Source organism: Erinaceus europaeus, chromosome 17 (assembly GCF_950295315.1).
Source record: "Erinaceus europaeus chromosome 17, mEriEur2.1, whole genome shotgun sequence".
NCBI lineage: Eukaryota > Metazoa > Chordata > Mammalia > Eulipotyphla > Erinaceidae > Erinaceus > Erinaceus europaeus.
Window position 1 is genome coordinate 46,649,942 of NC_080178.1, and position 18,162 is coordinate 46,668,103.

Here is an 18,162-nt window from a genome sequence, read left to right on the forward strand (position 1 = left end):
CTCTGTCCTATCCAACAACGACGAAAAGAAGAATAACTACAACAACAACAACAACAACAACAACAAAAAACAAGGGCAACAGGGAACAAATAAATAATTTCTTAAAAAAGAGAGAAAAATACAGACACAGAAAGATTAGAGTGCTGCTCAGCTCTGGCTTATGGTCGTGCTCATGACCAAACCTGGGACTTCAGACCCTCAAAAATGAAAGTCTGGGGGCCGGGCAGTAGTGCAGCGGGTTAAGTGCATGTGGCACAAAGTGCAAGGACCCGGGTAAGGAACCCTGTTCGAGCCCCAGGCTCTCCACCTGCAGGGGAGTTGCTTCAAAGGTGGCGAAGCAGGTCTGCAGGTGTCTACCTTTCTCTGACCCTCTCTGTCTTCCCCTCCTCTCTCCAGTACTCTCTGTCCTACCCAACAATCACAACAACAATAATAGTAACAACAAAGAATGATAAACAACAAGGGCAACAAAAGGGAAAAAATGGCCTCCAGGAGCAGTGGATTCATAGTGCAGGAATTGAGCCCCAGCAATAAACCTGGATGCAAAAAAAAAAAAAAAAAAAAGACAACAGAGAAAACAAAAATGAATGTCTTTTGCACCGATTAAGGGCAAGAGACTGGCATACATTAACAATGACTCTTTAGTCATCAGGCCACCCAATCAGTTGGGTCCTAGTCTGGGAGTCCTCATATTCCCAAACAGACATGATGGGCCTAGACCTCAAATAAATCCCTCTCTCCATTGTTACCGGTTATCTTTATCAGGAACAACACAATAGACCCCTTTTCAGGCCCCCATAAGACCTTGCCTTCAACATGGAACAACAATGGTAGAGAATGTTCCCAGTTCGTCTTTCTGGTTCTTTTTTCCAGCCATGACAACATCTCCCAAGACAATAACTTGGGCGTACCTGCATATCAGATGTCAGGCTCAGGAAAAAAAAAAAAAAAAGCATGAGTACACTCATGGACACTTTCGAATATAACTAAAATAGACCTACTAACTATATACAAAATGGAAACACCCCAACTCTTCATCTGCACTATTTCAGCCTTTGGGTTCATGACTAGTCAACAATTTGTTTGGCTTTATATGTTAGCTCTTCTTTCAGCCACCAGGTTCCAGATGCTACCACTCTGCCAACCGGACTTCCTGGACAGACGACCCCACCAATACACACTGGAGTCCTGCTTCCCCAGAACCCCATCCCACTAGGGAAAGAGAAAGACCAATTGGGAGTATGGATTGACCTATCAATGCCCATGTTCGGTAGGGAAGCAATTACAGAAGCCAGACCTTCAACCTTCTGTACCACATAATGACCTTGGGTCCATACTCCCGGAGGGATAAAGAATAGGAAAGCTTTCAAGGGAGGGGATGGGATATGGAGTTCTGGTGGTGAGAACTGTGCAAAGTTGTATCCCTCTTAGTATGTTTTTTGTCAGTGTTTTCTTTGTATAAATATAAGTTAAAAAATAAAAATAAATAATAAAGTCTTTTGCAGATCCACTATGCTGTCCTCCCAGCTGTGAATATGATTTTCCATGTCTAATCTTCCTAGTAATTCATCTATACATCTAACCACCCAGTAAAAGTAGCATATCATAATTTTGATTATTAGGAAAACTGCAATGACATCATAGGTACTTGTTATAATTATAATATTACACAACATGTGCTATGCTGTATAGTTATAAGCACTTATGTATAAATCATATTAGCAGTCCTGGGAAACAATCCTTTTTTAAAATTTATTTTTTATGTAAGAAAGGTTAAATTAACAAAACCATAGGGTAGGAGGGGTGTAACTCCACACAATTCCCACCACCCAATCTCCATAGCCCATCCCCTCCCCTAATAGCTTTCCCATTCTCTATCCCTCTGGGAGCATGGACCCAGGGTCATTGTGGGTTGCAGAAGGTGGAAGGTCTGGCTTCTGTAATTGCTTCCCCGCTGAGCATGGACATTCACTGGTCGGTGCATACTCCCAATCTGCCTCTCTCTTTCCCTAGTAGGGTGGGTCTCTGGGGAAGCTGAGCTCCAGGACACATTGGTGGGGTCTTCAGTCCAGGGAAGCCTGGCCGGCATCCTGATGGCATCTGAAACCTGGTGGCTGAAGAGAGTTAACATACAAAGTCAAACAAATTGTTGAGCAATCATGGACCCAAAGGTGGGAATAGTGGAGAGGAAGTGTTGGGGGGGGGGTAGTCACTGCAAACTCCAGTGTACTTCTGCTTTCAGGTATATATTTCCACTTGTTTATGGATACGTGTCAACATATGCTCTCTCTCACAGAACCTTGTGTATATCTAGGTTTGGGGACTTTGTCAGAAAGAGATCCACCTGGGATGGAATTAGAGAAAGCTATGAAAGGAAAGTTCTCACCTGAGTAATGAAGATGAAGGGTTGTCATTCCACACGTGAAGTCTCTGACACAGTCTGAGATGAAGCATGTTGAGGTGGCAATTGTTGCCTTGATTAGGTTGCAATTGGCTGATGCAATATTATTTGATATGGATTGGGAGAGGCATGCGGGAAAGTGGGCCCTATCCTAAGGTTCCAGGACTGGGAGAAATATAGGCTGTATAGTGGAGATGTGAGGTTTCTGTTGTCTTAGGGTTCAAAAGACAATGGATAATTAAAGTTATCATCACATTATTTTGTAATTGGGTTAACTTTGAAAAGTCCTTTTGTTAGGGTTTGCTGTATAGTATCCAGTATCTTGTAAATAGCTGTGCAACTGGTTGCCTCTGAACCACTTGGTCGAGGCTTTTGAGAGAGTCCGCATATCAAATACACAGCCTGTCTTAAAAAGACTCAGTCTGTGTTTTTAAAACTTTGAGACATACAATTATTTTCCCCTCTCATTAATTAACTAGTGATTTATGTGACTACACTTTACTAGGAGTGTACATAGACACCATTCCCACCACCAAAAGACTGTGACCCATCCCACCCACCCACCCCCACCCCCCACCGGCCCAGGAAGCTGCATGTCTACCCCTCACCACAGGGTTTTTACTTTGGTGCCCTACTTTCAATTTAGTCAGATCCTGCTTTTAGTTTCCCTTTCAGCTCTTCACAGAATGGGAGAAGATCTTCACATGCCATATATCAGACAAGAAACTAATCACCAAAATATATAAAGAGCTCAGCAAACTTAGCACCAAAAAAGCAAATGACCCCATCCAAAAATGGGCAGAGCATATGAACAAAACATTCACCTCAGAGGAGATCCAAAAGGTTAACAAACATATGAAAAACTGCTCTAGGTCACTGATTGTCAGAGAAATGCAAATTAAGACAACACTGAGATACCACCTCACGCCTGTAAGAATGGCATACATCAAAAAGGACAGCAGCAACAAATGCTGGAGAGGTTGTGGGGACAGAGGAACCCTTTTACATTGCTGGTGGTAATGTAAATTGGTCCAACCTCTGTGGAGAGTAGTCTGGAAAACACTCACAAGGCTAGACATGGACCTATCATTTGATCCAGTAATTCCTCTCCTGGGGTTATACCCCAAAGACTCCATAGCACCCAACCAAAAAAAGGTGTGTATTCCTATGTTCATAGCAGCACAATTCATAATAGCTAAAACCTGGAAGCAACCCAGGTGCCCAACAACAGATGAGTGGCTGAGAAAGCTGTTTTATATATATACACAATGGAATACTATGCAACTATCAAGAACAATGAACCCACCTTCTCTGACCCATCTTGGACAGAGCGAGAAGGAATTATGTTAAGTGAGCTAAGTCAGAAAGATAAAGATGAGTATGGGATGATCCCATTCATCAACAGAAGTTGAGTAAGAAGATGTGAAAGGAAAACTAAAAGCAGGACCTGACCAAATTGTAAGTAGGGCACCAAAGTAAAAACCCTGTGCTGAGGGGTAGACATGCAGCTTCCTGGGACAGTGGGGAGTGGCAGTGGGTGGGAGGGATGGGGCACAGTCTTTTGGTGGTGGGAATGGTGTTTAGGTACACTCCTAGTAAAATGTAGTCATATAAATCACTAGTTAATAGGAGAGGGGGAAATTAATTGTATGTCTTGAAGTTTTTTAAAACACAGACTGAATCTCTTTAATATATAGGCTGTGTATTTGATATGCAGACTCTCTCAAAAGCCTAGACCAAGTAGATCAGAAGCAACCAATAGCACAGCTGTATACAAGATACTGGGTACTGTACAGCAAACCCTTACAAAAGGACTTTTCAAAGTTAATCCAATTACCAAATAATGTGATGATAACATTAACTATCCATTGTCTTTTTGAACCCTAAGACAGCAGGAACCTCACATCTCCACTATGAGCATCTACTTCTCCCAGTCCTGGAACCCTTTGACAGGGCCCACTTTCCCATATGCCTCTCCCAATCCATATCAAATAATATTGCATCTGCCGATCACAATCTAATCAACGCAACGATTGCCACCCCAACATGCTTCACTTCAGACTGTGTCGTACTTTTTATTTTTTACTTCAATGTCACCAAGGTGCTCCGTGTCTGCACAAATCCATGAGATCATTCTAGACAACCATTTTTTCAGTGTGGATCAGCAACAGCAGAGAATGTTCCATCCTCTGAAGGGAGACTAGACATCATACTCCATGCTCCACATGAGGAAGATGGTTCCTGAAACTGGGGTAGCTTGGAACGTTCCTACTCATGACACAGAATGTGAGCTTAGATCTACAGGGACGCTGAGATCACATAGGATCCTAATCCGAATATGGGACCCACATCAGATCAAATCGATGGGGTTTACAGTCAATAATATTTATAAAGTTTCTCATATTTGGGAGTACTTTCATCCCTCATCCAGCTTTCTGGTCCTTTTTATAGCCATGACAACATGGGCCCACCTGCATGTCAGATGTCAGGCTCAGAAAAACAAAAAACAAATAAATGAATAAATAAAAATAAAAAACCAGGAGTATAGTCATATACCCTTTGAAATATAACTAAAATAGGGCTACTATCTACAAAACTAAGACCCTCAAATCTTCATCTGTACTATTCCAGCCTTTAGGTTCATGATTAGTTAACAATTTATTTGGCTTTATATGTTAGCTCTTCTTTCAGCCACCAGGTTCCAGATGCTACCACCATGCCAACCGGACTTCCCTGGACAGACGACCCCACCAATACACACTGGAGCCCTCCTTTCCCCAGAACCCCACCCCACTAGGGAAAGAGAAAGACCAATTGGGAGTATGGATTGACCTGTCAATGCCCATGTTCAGTGGGGAAGCAATTAAAGAAGCCAGACCTTCAACCTTCTGCACCAAATAATGATGCTGGGTCATTATGGGATAAAGAATAGGAAAGCTATCAGGGGAAGGGATGGGACACAGAGTTCTGTTGGTGGGAACTGTGTGCATCTGTACTCCTCTTATCCCATGGTTTCTGTCAATGTTTCCTTTTTATAATTAAAAATTAAAAAAGAATCAAAGGAGAAAGGGGGAGAAGAAGGGAGAAAAACACCTGCAGTTCCATCAGTGATCCAAAATTTACAAAACTGTCAGAATTTTTTTTTTGCCATCAGTGTTATCACTAGAACTCCATGCCTGCAGGATGAATGCACTATTGCCAGTGGCCACTTCTCCCTTCTATTAATTTGATAGGGGGTGAGAGATAGAGATAGAGAGAAAGACTAAGACACCTGCAGCACTGCTCCACCACTAGTGAAGCTTCCCCCTTGAAGTAGAGAATTCGGTTCTTGAACCTGGGTTCTCTTGCATGGTCACACATATGCTCTAACAGATACACAACCAGCTGGCCTCTAACACCATCAGCTTTAGAGTTAAAAGCATAGCTTAGAATGAGCAATATACCTCTATACATATCCTTCCAATGCTCTTTGAGAACATATGTTCCAAATTTCCATTTACACACTGAGTCCCCTCAACTTTGGGACATGGCCATGAGAGATAGAGGAATACCAACAAACATCCCTGATCATAGATCCAAGGTTTTATCATAAAATATTCTTCTCTTTACCCTTCATATATGTACTATTCAATTTTACAGTTTGACAGAAAATTATTTAAGAGATTGTCTGCCTCCCAGAGGGAAAGATGAACAGAGGACTCTGAATTCCAATTCCACCAGGACCCACTGGGCAAGGGAAAATAAAACCATTCAGAAGTAGTAGGTGTGCCTTGGAAAGGAAGAGAAGGCAGGAGCATAAAGGGGGGGGGCACAAATATATATAAATATAGAGAATTATAGAAAGAACAGTCAACCTCTATCTGTGTTTTTGGAGAAATATCGCAGTTTCTAGTAGAGGGAATAGGGATACAGAGTTATGCTGATGGGAAAGGTGTACCCCAGTTACCTTCTAATTTTGTAAACCAATATTAAATCACTAATGAAAACATTCTGGTAAGTTTATAGATAAAAAAAGAAAGATCATCTGAGTTTTCACAAGTGTTTTGCTTATATGATCATCTTCATTATCAGTCTGGAATGCTCGTTGCTCTTTGTATTCAATTTCTGATCTAACCAACAACTGAAATGCTTCCATCTGTTGTTAATTGTTGCTACTGAACAAAAATGAAAATTTATACATTTCTGATTCTGCTCATTAAAAGCGAAAAGCAAATCTATAAAGATGGCATTGTCTTTCATATTATTTTAATGCTAATGGAGTAGCTTTTTCATATACTATTTAGGGGGGCACCAATGAAATGAAATATCTCACTTGGAAAGTGTGTTGCTTTGCCATGTGCAGAACCCAGCTTCGAGCCCAGTCCCCATAGCACTAAATGAAGATGTGGTGCTGTGGTCTCTTTTACTCTGCCTCTCTTTTAGAGATATAAAGGTAGAGATAGGGTTGAAGATGAGTCTAGGTCATGAAAAGCCTTGTGGAGTGCACAAGCTACAATGCACATGGACCAGGGTATAATCCATTGGCCTAACCTGCATGGGAAACACTTCACAAGTGGTTAAACAGTGCTGCAGGTGTCTCTCTGACTCTTTCCCTATCTATTGTCCTAATCCCCTCTCAAGTTCTCTGTCTCTAATCATTTTTTTTTGCCTCCAGGGTTATCTCTGGGGCTCTGTACCTGCACTAGGAATGCACTGTTCCTAGAAGCCATTCTTTTCCCATTTTGTTGCCCTTTTTCTTGTTGTTATTGTTGCCATTGCTGTTGTTGTTTTGGATAGGTCAGAGAGAAATCAAAAGAGGAGAGTGACAGATGCAATGTCAGGCCTGCTGTATGGCACAGCGCCAGCAGGCTAGGGCTAACCACAAAGCAGGGAGTCCTAAGACTAAATTGAAACTTTTTTTGATTACATTGATAATTTAAACACTTATTGGCAATATTGAAAATACACAAGTATTACCTGAGGACAATGATGGAGGCAAAGTCAGGCCTGCTGTATGACACAGCCCCAGCAGACTAGAGTTAACCACAAAGCGTGGAGTCCTAAGACTAAACTGAAGCTATTTTTTCTTACATTGATAATTTAAAGACCTATTGGTTATATTGGATATGCACAAATAATACCTGGGAACAATAAAAGGAGATCTCTGGGGGAAGTACATTGTGACAACAATTATAGCAGTGAGTGTAACAAGACTAAAAATGGCCTAAGAGCAAAAGCTGCTGTACCTACTGGGAGGCTTTCAGAAAAAGAGCTATTTGTCACCATTACAGCTTCTCTATCAGCTGTACTTAGACCAAAAACCAGAATCATGTGTGGCATGTAGCATGAGTGACAGACTGTGATCTCCATCTAAATATAAAGAGGCCCTATTGCGTACCCTCACTCACATACCCTTGCTTCCACTTATAGGCATACATGATGAATGTAGAAGTTGTGCAGTTAAATAGCTAATGTTAGGGTATATGGGTAGAAGTAAGTAAACTTTCATTACCTAAAATTCAGTGAACATTCATATATGCAAAGGTTAACCATAAGAGAGTCAGCATGGTGTATGTTTACTTTACAGCAGAAGACTTCTTTTTTCTTATTTATTTATTTATTTATTTATTCCCTTTTGTTGCTCTTGTTTTATTGTTGTAGTTATTTGTCTTGTCATCGTTGTTGGATACGACACAGAGAAATGAAGAGAGGAGGGGAAGACAGAGAAGCGGAGAGAAAGATAGACACCTGAAGACCTGCTTCAGTGCCTGCGAAGTTACTCCCCTGCAAGTGGGGAGCTGGGGCTCAAACTGGGATCCATAGGCCGGTCCTTGTGCTCTGTGCCATGTGAGCTTAACCCACTGTGCTACCGACCAACTCCCAGAAGATTTCATTAAAAAAACTTGGTGTATGATCTAGTTAGACCCATCCAAGAATGGGTTAAGAAGAAAGGCTATTAGACTTAGCTCCAGGGAAAAATATTTATTCACACAGAAGGTCAGAACAGAGAGACAGTCAGAACACAGATGGTCATTTAAGGGAAAATTTAGACTACTCCAGACCAAGGGAAGTTTCAACGGTAGATTTAGACTACCCCAGACCCAGGAAACTTATAAGGCAAGACTGGGATGCCCCAAATAGAGGTAACTTTTCAAATAATATATACCTATAATAATAATAATATAATAATAATATAATAATAATAATATTGTTTAAGATTATTCCTGCTGTTAATGGAAATGAGGCTTCTATGAACAACTATATGCCACCAAGCTAGAGAACATTGAAGAAATGGATAATTTCCTAGATATGTAGGAACTTCCATAATTAAATAAAGAGGAACTAGATAATATGAACAGGCCCAACACAGCTAATGAAACTGAAACAGTGGAGATTCCAGAAGCTGCTAGTGGCTTGAGCTCTGACTTCATCTACTGGAAACAGTAGGATTTTTTGCCTTTAGTAGGACAGTCAATAAGAGGCCCTAGCTTTGACACCAAGGAGGTGACTATAACTTAATTTGGGTTAGAAAATAGAGTAAAAAGAAAGGGAAAAAAATTTTTTTTTAATTATTATTCCCGAAGAGCACCCCGTCCCCCCTCCCCCCATAACCAGTTCCTGGGGGCCACAGATCTGCTCCTAGCAGGCTCCCCTGCTGAGCTTCTTTCTTTACCAAGATTCCTGTACCACAAGGGGATGTATTTCATTCTAATTTTATTCCTTCTGAAACCTTCAGCCTTTTTTCTTTCTAAGTAGCCAATCAGCTGCCTCTGCTCAGGGTGCCTGAGGCAATCTGGAGCCATACAAGCTGAAGACAGGAGAGGGTTTTTTAATCTGTTCTATTTTATGATCAATACAAGATAAACACATATCCCTTTCGCCCTCTCCTTCAGGTTGACCAGAATTAACTCTTAGTGTATTTTCCATTGCTAGGGGACTAGGTGACTTATTCACTGCTAAAATAACTTGTTTGACTCTTCTTACCACCCCTACCCATTTTCTCCCTACCCCGCCATATAAATAATTAAATAATAATAAATGAATAAATACATGACTCTCCTTTAACTGTTCTTATATTACTGTTCTTTTTCTTATCTTTTTTCTCTCTCTCTCTCTCTCTCTCTCTTCTTCTTTTTCTCATTCTTGTCATCCTTTCTTCCTTCCTCCTTCAACTTAGTGAATTCACTGATACACGTTTGGGAATTATTTTGGGGAAGAAATCTGAAACAGGGTGGACCTCTCTGCATGTATCTCTGCTCTACTTCCCTTTCTCCTCTAGCCACGCTAGAGTATACAGTGTATAATAGATTTGTGTAACTGTCTATTCCTGCTATGCTTGTCTAGTCCTGAGGATTTTTTTGTTTTTTACTTTCTGAATAATCAGCTGCCTCTGCTCAGGAGGCTTGTGGCAATAAGGGACAGGATTTTTATCATACTGTATTTTATTATTAATATTATATAAAGGTGTATCTCTTTCCCTGCTTCCTTTTAGGCTGACCAGAATTAACTCTTAGGGTATCTTTCATTACTAGGGGACTGGGCATATTATCCACTACAAGACAAACTTGTTTCACTACTCCTACCGACTCTACAGACTCTCCTCTTCTCCCTCCTCCTAGCTAATTAAAAAATAAAATTAAACTAAAAATTAATTAACCAATTAAAAATGTTCCTTTCAATGCTATTTTATTACAGCTGTTTTTCATTTCTCTCTCTTGTTTCTCTTTTTTTATCTTGTCTTCCATTTCTTCTTCCTTCTTCTTTGTCTTTCTGAATTCACTGATATTCATTTGTGAATTATTTTGGGGAAGAAATCTGACTCAGAGTGGACTCTGTATGTGTGTATCTCTGCTCTACTTCCCTTTCTGCTCTTGCTACCCCTAGAATATACAGTGAATAGTGGATTTGCATAATTATCTATTATTTCTATTCCTTCTTTCCTTTCTCTGTCTTCTACACTTGGACTTGTTTGCCATTTTTTCACAGACTGGAGACATTGTTTGGCTAACTGGTAGTGAACAAATTATTTCAATCCTTGCTTCAGTTGCTATTATAATTCCTGAGGTTGGTGATTGCATTTGTCATGTATTTAGTCAGAACAGAGAGACAGTCAGAACACAGATGGTCATTTAAGGGAAAATTTAGACTACTCCAGACCAAGGGAAGTTTCAAGGGTAGATTTAGACTACCCCAGACCCAGGAAACTTATAAGACAAGACTGGGATGCCCCAAACAGAGGTAACTTTTCAAATAATATATACATATAATAATAATAATATAATAATAATAATAATATTGTTTAAGATTATTCCTGCTGTTAACGGAAATGAGGCTTCTATGAACAACTATATGCCACCAAGCTAGAGAACATTGAAGAAATGGATAATTTCCTAGATATGTAGGAACTTCCATAGTTAAATAAAGAGGAACTAGATAATATGAACAGGCCCAACACAGCTAATGAAACTAAAACAGTGGGAGATTCCAGAAGCTGCCAGTGGCTTGAGCTCTGACTTCATCTACTGGAAACAGTAGGATTTTTTGCCTTTAGTAGGACAGTCAATAAGAGGCCCTAGCTTTGACACCAAGGAGGTGACTATAACTCAATTTGGGTTAGAAAATAGAGTAAAAAGAAAGGGAAAATCGTTTTTTTTTAATTATTATTCCCGAAGAGCACCCCGTCCCCCCTCCCCCCATAACCAGTTCCTGGGGGCCACAGATCTGCTCCTAGCAGGCTCCCCTGCTGAGCTTCTTTCTTTACCAAGATTCCTGTACCACAAGGGGATGTAATTCATTCTAATTTTATTCCTTCTGAAACCTTCGGCCTTTTTTCTTTCAAAGTAGCCAATCAGCTGCCTCTGCTCAGGGTGCCTGAGGCAATCTGGAGCCATACAAGCTGAAGACAGGAGAGTGTTTTTAATCTGTTCTATTTTATGATCAATACAAGATAAACACATATCCCTTTCCCCCTCTCCTTCAGGTTGACCAGAATTAACTCTTAGTGTATTTTCCATTGCTAGGGGACTAGGTGACTTATTCACTGCTAAAATAACTTGTTTGACTCTTCTTACCACCCCTACCCATTTTCTCCCTACCCCGCCATATAAATAATTAAATAATAATAAATGAATAAATACATGACTCTCCTTTAACTGTTCTTATATTACTGTTCTTTTTCTTATCTTTTTTCTCTCTCTCTCTCTCTCTCTCTCTCTTCTTCTTTTTCTCATTCTTGTCATCCTTTCTTCCTTCCTCCTTCAACTTAGTGAATTCACTGATACACGTTTGGGAATTATTTTGGGGAAGAAATCTGAAACAGGGTGGACCTCTCTGCATGTATCTCTGCTCTACTTCCCTTTCTCCTCTAGCCACGCTAGAGTATACAGTGTATAATAGATTTGTGTAACTGTCTATTCCTGCTATGCTTGTCTAGTCCTGAGGATTTTTTTGTTTTTTACTTTCTGAATAATCAGCTGCCTCTGCTCAGGAGGCTTGTGGCAATAAGGGACAGGATTTTTATCATACTGTATTTTATTATTAATATTATATAAAGGTGTATCTCTTTCCCTGCTTCCTTTTAGGCTGACCAGAATTAACTCTTAGGGTATCTTTCATTACTAGGGGACTGGGCATATTATCCACTACAAGACAAACTTGTTTCACTACTCCTACCGACTCTACAGACTCTCCTCTTCTCCCTCCTCCTAGCTAATTAAAAAATAAAATTAAACTAAAAATTAATTAACCAATTAAAAATGTTCCTTTCAATGCTATTTTATTACAGCTGTTTTTCATTTCTCTCTCTTGTTTCTCTTTTTTTATCTTGTCTTCCATTTCTTCTTCCTTCTTCTTTGTCTTTCTGAATTCACTGATATTCATTTGTGAATTATTTTGGGGAAGAAATCTGACTCAGAGTGGACTCTGTATGTGTGTATCTCTGCTCTACTTCCCTTTCTGCTCTTGCTACCCCTAGAATATACAGTGAATAGTGGATTTGCATAATTATCTATTATTTCTATTCCTTCTTTCCTTTCTCTGTCTTCTACACTTGGACTTGTTTGCCATTTTTTCACAGACTGGAGACATTGTTTGGCTAACTGGTAGTGAACAAATTATTTCAATCCTTGCTTCAGTTGCTATTATAATTCCTGAGGTTGGTGATTGCATTTGTCATGTATTTAGTCAGAACAGAGAGACAGTCAGAACACAGATGGTCATTTAAGGGAAAATTTAGACTACTCCAGACCAAGGGAAGTTTCAAGGGTAGATTTAGACTACCCCAGACCCAGGAAACTTATAAGACAAGACTGGGATGCCCCAAACAGAGGTAACTTTTCAAATAATATATACATATAATAATAATAATATAATAATAATAATAATAATATTGTTTAAGATTATTCCTGCTGTTAACGGAAATGAGGCTTCTATGAACAACTATATGCCACCAAGCTAGAGAACATTGAAGAAATGGATAATTTCCTAGATATGTAGGAACTTCCATAGTTAAATAAAGAGGAACTAGATAATATGAACAGGCCCAACACAGCTAATGAAACTAAAACAGTGGGAGATTCCAGAAGCTGCCAGTGGCTTGAGCTCTGACTTCATCTACTGGAAACAGTAGGATTTTTTGCCTTTAGTAGGACAGTCAATAAGAGGCCCTAGCTTTGACACCAAGGAGGTGACTATAACTCAATTTGGGTTAGAAAATAGAGTAAAAAGAAAGGGAAAATCGTTTTTTTTTAATTATTATTCCCGAAGAGCACCCCGTCCCCCCTCCCCCCATAACCAGTTCCTGGGGGCCACAGATCTGCTCCTAGCAGGCTCCCCTGCTGAGCTTCTTTCTTTACCAAGATTCCTGTACCACAAGGGGATGTAATTCATTCTAATTTTATTCCTTCTGAAACCTTCGGCCTTTTTTCTTTCAAAGTAGCCAATCAGCTGCCTCTGCTCAGGGTGCCTGAGGCAATCTGGAGCCATACAAGCTGAAGACAGGAGAGTGTTTTTAATCTGTTCTATTTTATGATCAATACAAGATAAACACATATCCCTTTCCCCCTCTCCTTCAGGTTGACCAGAATTAACTCTTAGTGTATTTTCCATTGCTAGGGGACTAGGTGACTTATTCACTGCTAAAATAACTTGTTTGACTCTTCTTACCACCCCTACCCATTTTCTCCCTACCCCGCCATATAAATAATTAAATAATAATAAATGAATAAATACATGACTCTCCTTTAACTGTTCTTATATTACTGTTCTTTTTCTTATCTTTTCTCTCTCTCTCTCTCTCTCTCTCTCTCTCTCTTCTTCTTCTTTTTCTCATTCTTGTCATCCTTTCTTCCTTCCTCCTTCAACTTAGTGAATTCACTGATACACGTTTGGGAATTATTTTGGGGAAGAAATCTGAAACAGGGTGGACTCTCTCTGCATGTATCTCGGCTCTACGTCCCTTTCTCCTCTAGCTACGCTAGAGTATACAGTGTATAATAGATTTGCATAACTGTCTATTCCTGCTATGCTTGTCTAGTCCTGAGGATTTTTTTGTTTTTTACTTTCTGAATAATCAGCTGCCTCTGCTCAGGAGGCTTGTGGCAATATGGGACAGGATTTTTACCATACTCTATTTTATTATTAATATTATATAAAGGTGTATCTCTTTCCCTGCTTCCTTTAGGCTGACCAGAATTAACTCTTAGGGTATCTTTCATTACTAGGGGACTGGGCATATTATCCACTACGAGACAAACTTGTTTCACTACTCCTACCTACTCTACAGACTCTCCTCTTCTCCCTCCTCCTAGCTAATTAAAAATTAAATTAAATTAAAAATTAATTAACCAATTAAAAATGTTCCTTTCAATGCTCTTTTATTACAGCTGTTTTTCATTTCTCTCTCTTGTTTCTCTTTTTTTATCTTGTCTTCCATTTCTTCTTCCTTCTTCTTTGTCTTTCTGAATTCACTGATATTCATTTGTGAATTATTTTGGGGAAGAAATCTGACTCAGAGTGGACTCTGTATGTGTGTATCTCTGCTCTACTTCCCTTTCTCCTCTTGCTACCCCTAGAATATACAGTGAATAGTGGATTTGCATAATTATCTATTATTGCTATTCTTTCTTTCCTTTCTCTGTCTTCTACACTTGGACTTGTTTGCCATTTTTTCACAGACTGGAGACATTGTTTGGCTAACTGGTAGTGAACAAATTATTTCAATCCTTGCTTCAGTTGCTATTATAATTCCTGAGGTTGTTGATTGCAATTGTCATGTATTTAGTACAGTGTTGCTTGTACTCAAAACAAAACAATTGAGGAACAACAGAACATAAAAATAAGAAACACATAAATCAAAAAAATGAGTATATCAAAAACAAATAAAACTGATACTCCAAAGAATGAAGACAAGAGCCCAGAAGAAACTACAAATCACCAAGAAGTAAACAAGAAGTATGTAAGCAATAACAAACTTATTAATCACAGAAATGAAAACAACATTAGAGGAAAGGAATGGCAGTATTAGGGAAACAACAGTTGAGACTCCCAATGAAACTGATTATCTTGAGGCAATTAGAGAACTGGAGACTTGTCTCAAGTGGTCTCGCCCAGGGCTCTGTTCTGGCTCCTACGCTATTTAATATTTACATCAATGACCTCCCAGAAACTTCTTCAAGGAAGTTCATCTACGCCGATGACATCTGCTGTGCAACTCAGGCATCCAAGTTCGACATCCTCGAGGAAACACTCACGAAAGACATGTCTCTGATATCTAATTACTGTAAAAAATGGCGACTAATCCCTAGCACTGCAAAAACGGTATCATCTGTTTTCCATCTACACCATGCCTCGGCCTCGCGTGAGCTTAATGTGCATCTTGGCGATACAAGAATCCGACATGAAGCCCAGCCAGTCTATCTTGGCGTTACTCTCGATCGCACTCTGTCATTTCACAAACATCTCATAAAAACTGCAGCAAAGGTGGGCGCAAGGAATAACATCATTGCAAGTCTGGTCAGCTCCTCATGGGGCGTGAGCACTTCCACACTGCAATCATCATCTCTGGCATTATGCTATTCCACTGCAGAATACTGTGCCCCAGTATGCTTCCGTAGCCCCCATGTCCACTTGGTCGATTCCAAATTATATTCCTCCATGAGGATATATTTCTGGAACCATCCATTCCACCCCATTTCCATGGCTTCCAGTTCTTAGAAACATCGCCCCGCCAGATATTCATCGGGATGCGGCATCATCGAAGTTCATTTCCCACGTCTACGCTCGACCGGACCTGCCAATATACGTGGATATCTTCGCCCACCCTGTCCAACGCTTGACGTCTCGTCACCCAATCTGGTCCCCTATGCCTACACTGAACTTCTCTGTTCCAGTCTCTTGGAAACAGAGCTGGCAGTCAGCTGAGGTAAAGAACAAACACCTCATCACAGACCCCTGCTAGCGTCAACCCGGCTTTGACCTAGCACGTTATGACTGGGCTCTCCTCAATCGCTATCGAACAGGCCATGGCCAGTGCGCCGCTATGTTCCATCGCTGGGGAGCCAGAGACGACCCGAACTGCCCCTGCGGCTACAGACAGACTATGACCCACATAGTCAATGACTGCCACCTCTCCAGATTCAAAGGAGGTCTCGAAACTTTACATCAGGCTCAACCTGATGCTGTTGACTGGCTACGGAAGAAGGGCAAACACTAGTAGTAGTAGTAGAGAACTGAAAGCTGAAATAGCTGAACTGAAGAAAGAAGTGGATGGAAGGGAAAGCAGACTAACAGAAACAGAAAACAGAATTACTCAGACATAGCATGAGTTAGAGAGAACTAATAAAGATGTGAAAGAGCTCAAAAAGATATTGAGAGACACTGAAAACAACAACAGAGACATATGGGATGATCATAAAAGAAATAACATTTGTATAACTGGCCTGACAGAGGAAGAAAGACAGGAAGGGGAAGGAAAAATTCTAGAGAAAATTATAGAAGAAAACTTCTCAGACCTGAACCACAGAAAGAACATCAAGATTCAAGAGGCCCAGAGAGTTCCAAAAAGAATCAACCCAGACCGGAAGACATCAAGACAAATCATAGTCACAATGAGAAGAAGTAAGGATAAAGAATAAATCCTAAAGGCTGCAAGAGAGAAACAAAAAGTCACATACAGGGGAAAACCCATAAGACTATCAGCAGTCTTCTCCACTCAGACTCTAAAAGCCAGAAGAGAATGGCAAGATATCTATGGAGCCCTGAATGAAAAAGGGTTTTAACCAAGGATAATGTATCCTGCTAGACTTTCATTCAAACTAGATGGAGTCATCAAAACCTTCTCAGACGAACAACAGCTAAAGGAGGCAACCATTACCAAACCGGCCCTGAAAGAGGTTCTAAAAGACCTCTTATAAACAAGAACATCACTATAATACTTGCAATATATCAGAGCAAACAAAAATTGTTGAACAATGGCACTACAATACATTAAATACATAATATCAATAAATGTCAATGGCTTAAACTCACCCATCAAAAGGCACAGAGTGGGGAGATGGATCAGAAAACATAACCCAATCATATGCTGCTTGCAAGAATCCCATCTGACACTACAAGATAAACACAGACTTAAAGTGAAAGGATGGAAAACTATCATACAGGGTAAGTGACCACAAAAAAAGGCAGGAACAACAATTCTCATCTCAGACACAATAGATTTTAAATTAAATAAAGTAATAAAAGATAGACAAGGACATTACATAATTATTAGAGGATCAATCAGCCAAGAAGACTTAACAATTGTTAACATCTATGTACCCAATGAGGGACCATCTAAATACATCAAGCACCTACTGAAATAAGTTCAAAAATACATCAATAGTAATACAATAATAGTGGGAGACTTTGATATCCGACTCTCAAACGTAGATCAACAAAGCAGAGAATCAACGAAGATAGAAGATAATTAAATGAAGAGATTGACATACTAGACCTCTTGGACATTTTCAGAGTCCTTCACCCCAAAAAACTGGAATACATATTCTTTTCAAATCCATATAGCACATACTCAAGGATAGACCACATGTTAGGACGCAAAGATAGCATCAATAAATTCAAGAGCAGTGAAATCATCCAAAGTATCTTCTCACACCACAGTGGAGTAAAACTAACATATAACAACAAACAGAAAACTATTAAAAGTCAAAGAACTTGGAAACTAAACAACATACTCCTTAAGAACCACTGGGTCAGGGAGTCAGTCAAGCAGGAAATTCAAATGTTCCTGGAAACAAATGAAAATGAAGACACAACCTATCAAAATATTTGGGACACAGCTAAAGCAGTATTGAGAGGGAAACTTACAGCCATAAAAATCACATATTAAACAACAGTAAAAAGCTCAAATGAATGACCTTACTGCACACCTCAAGGACTTAGAGGAAGAGTAATAAAGGAACCCTAAAGCAACCAGAAGTACAGAAATCACTAAAATTAGAGCAGAAATAAACATCGAATATAAGAGAACCATACAAAAGATCAATGAAGTCAAATGTCAGTTCTTTGAAAGATTAAACAAAATTGACAACCCCCTAGCAAATTAATAGAATTGTAAACTATAAAGGAGATATCACAACTGCCACCACAGAAATCCAGAAAATCATGTGAAACATCTATATAGAACTATACGCCACCAAGCTAGAGAATCTGGAAGAAATGGAAGCATTCCTAGAAACATATGCCCTCCCATAACTGAATCAAGAAAAACTACAAAACCTAAATGCATT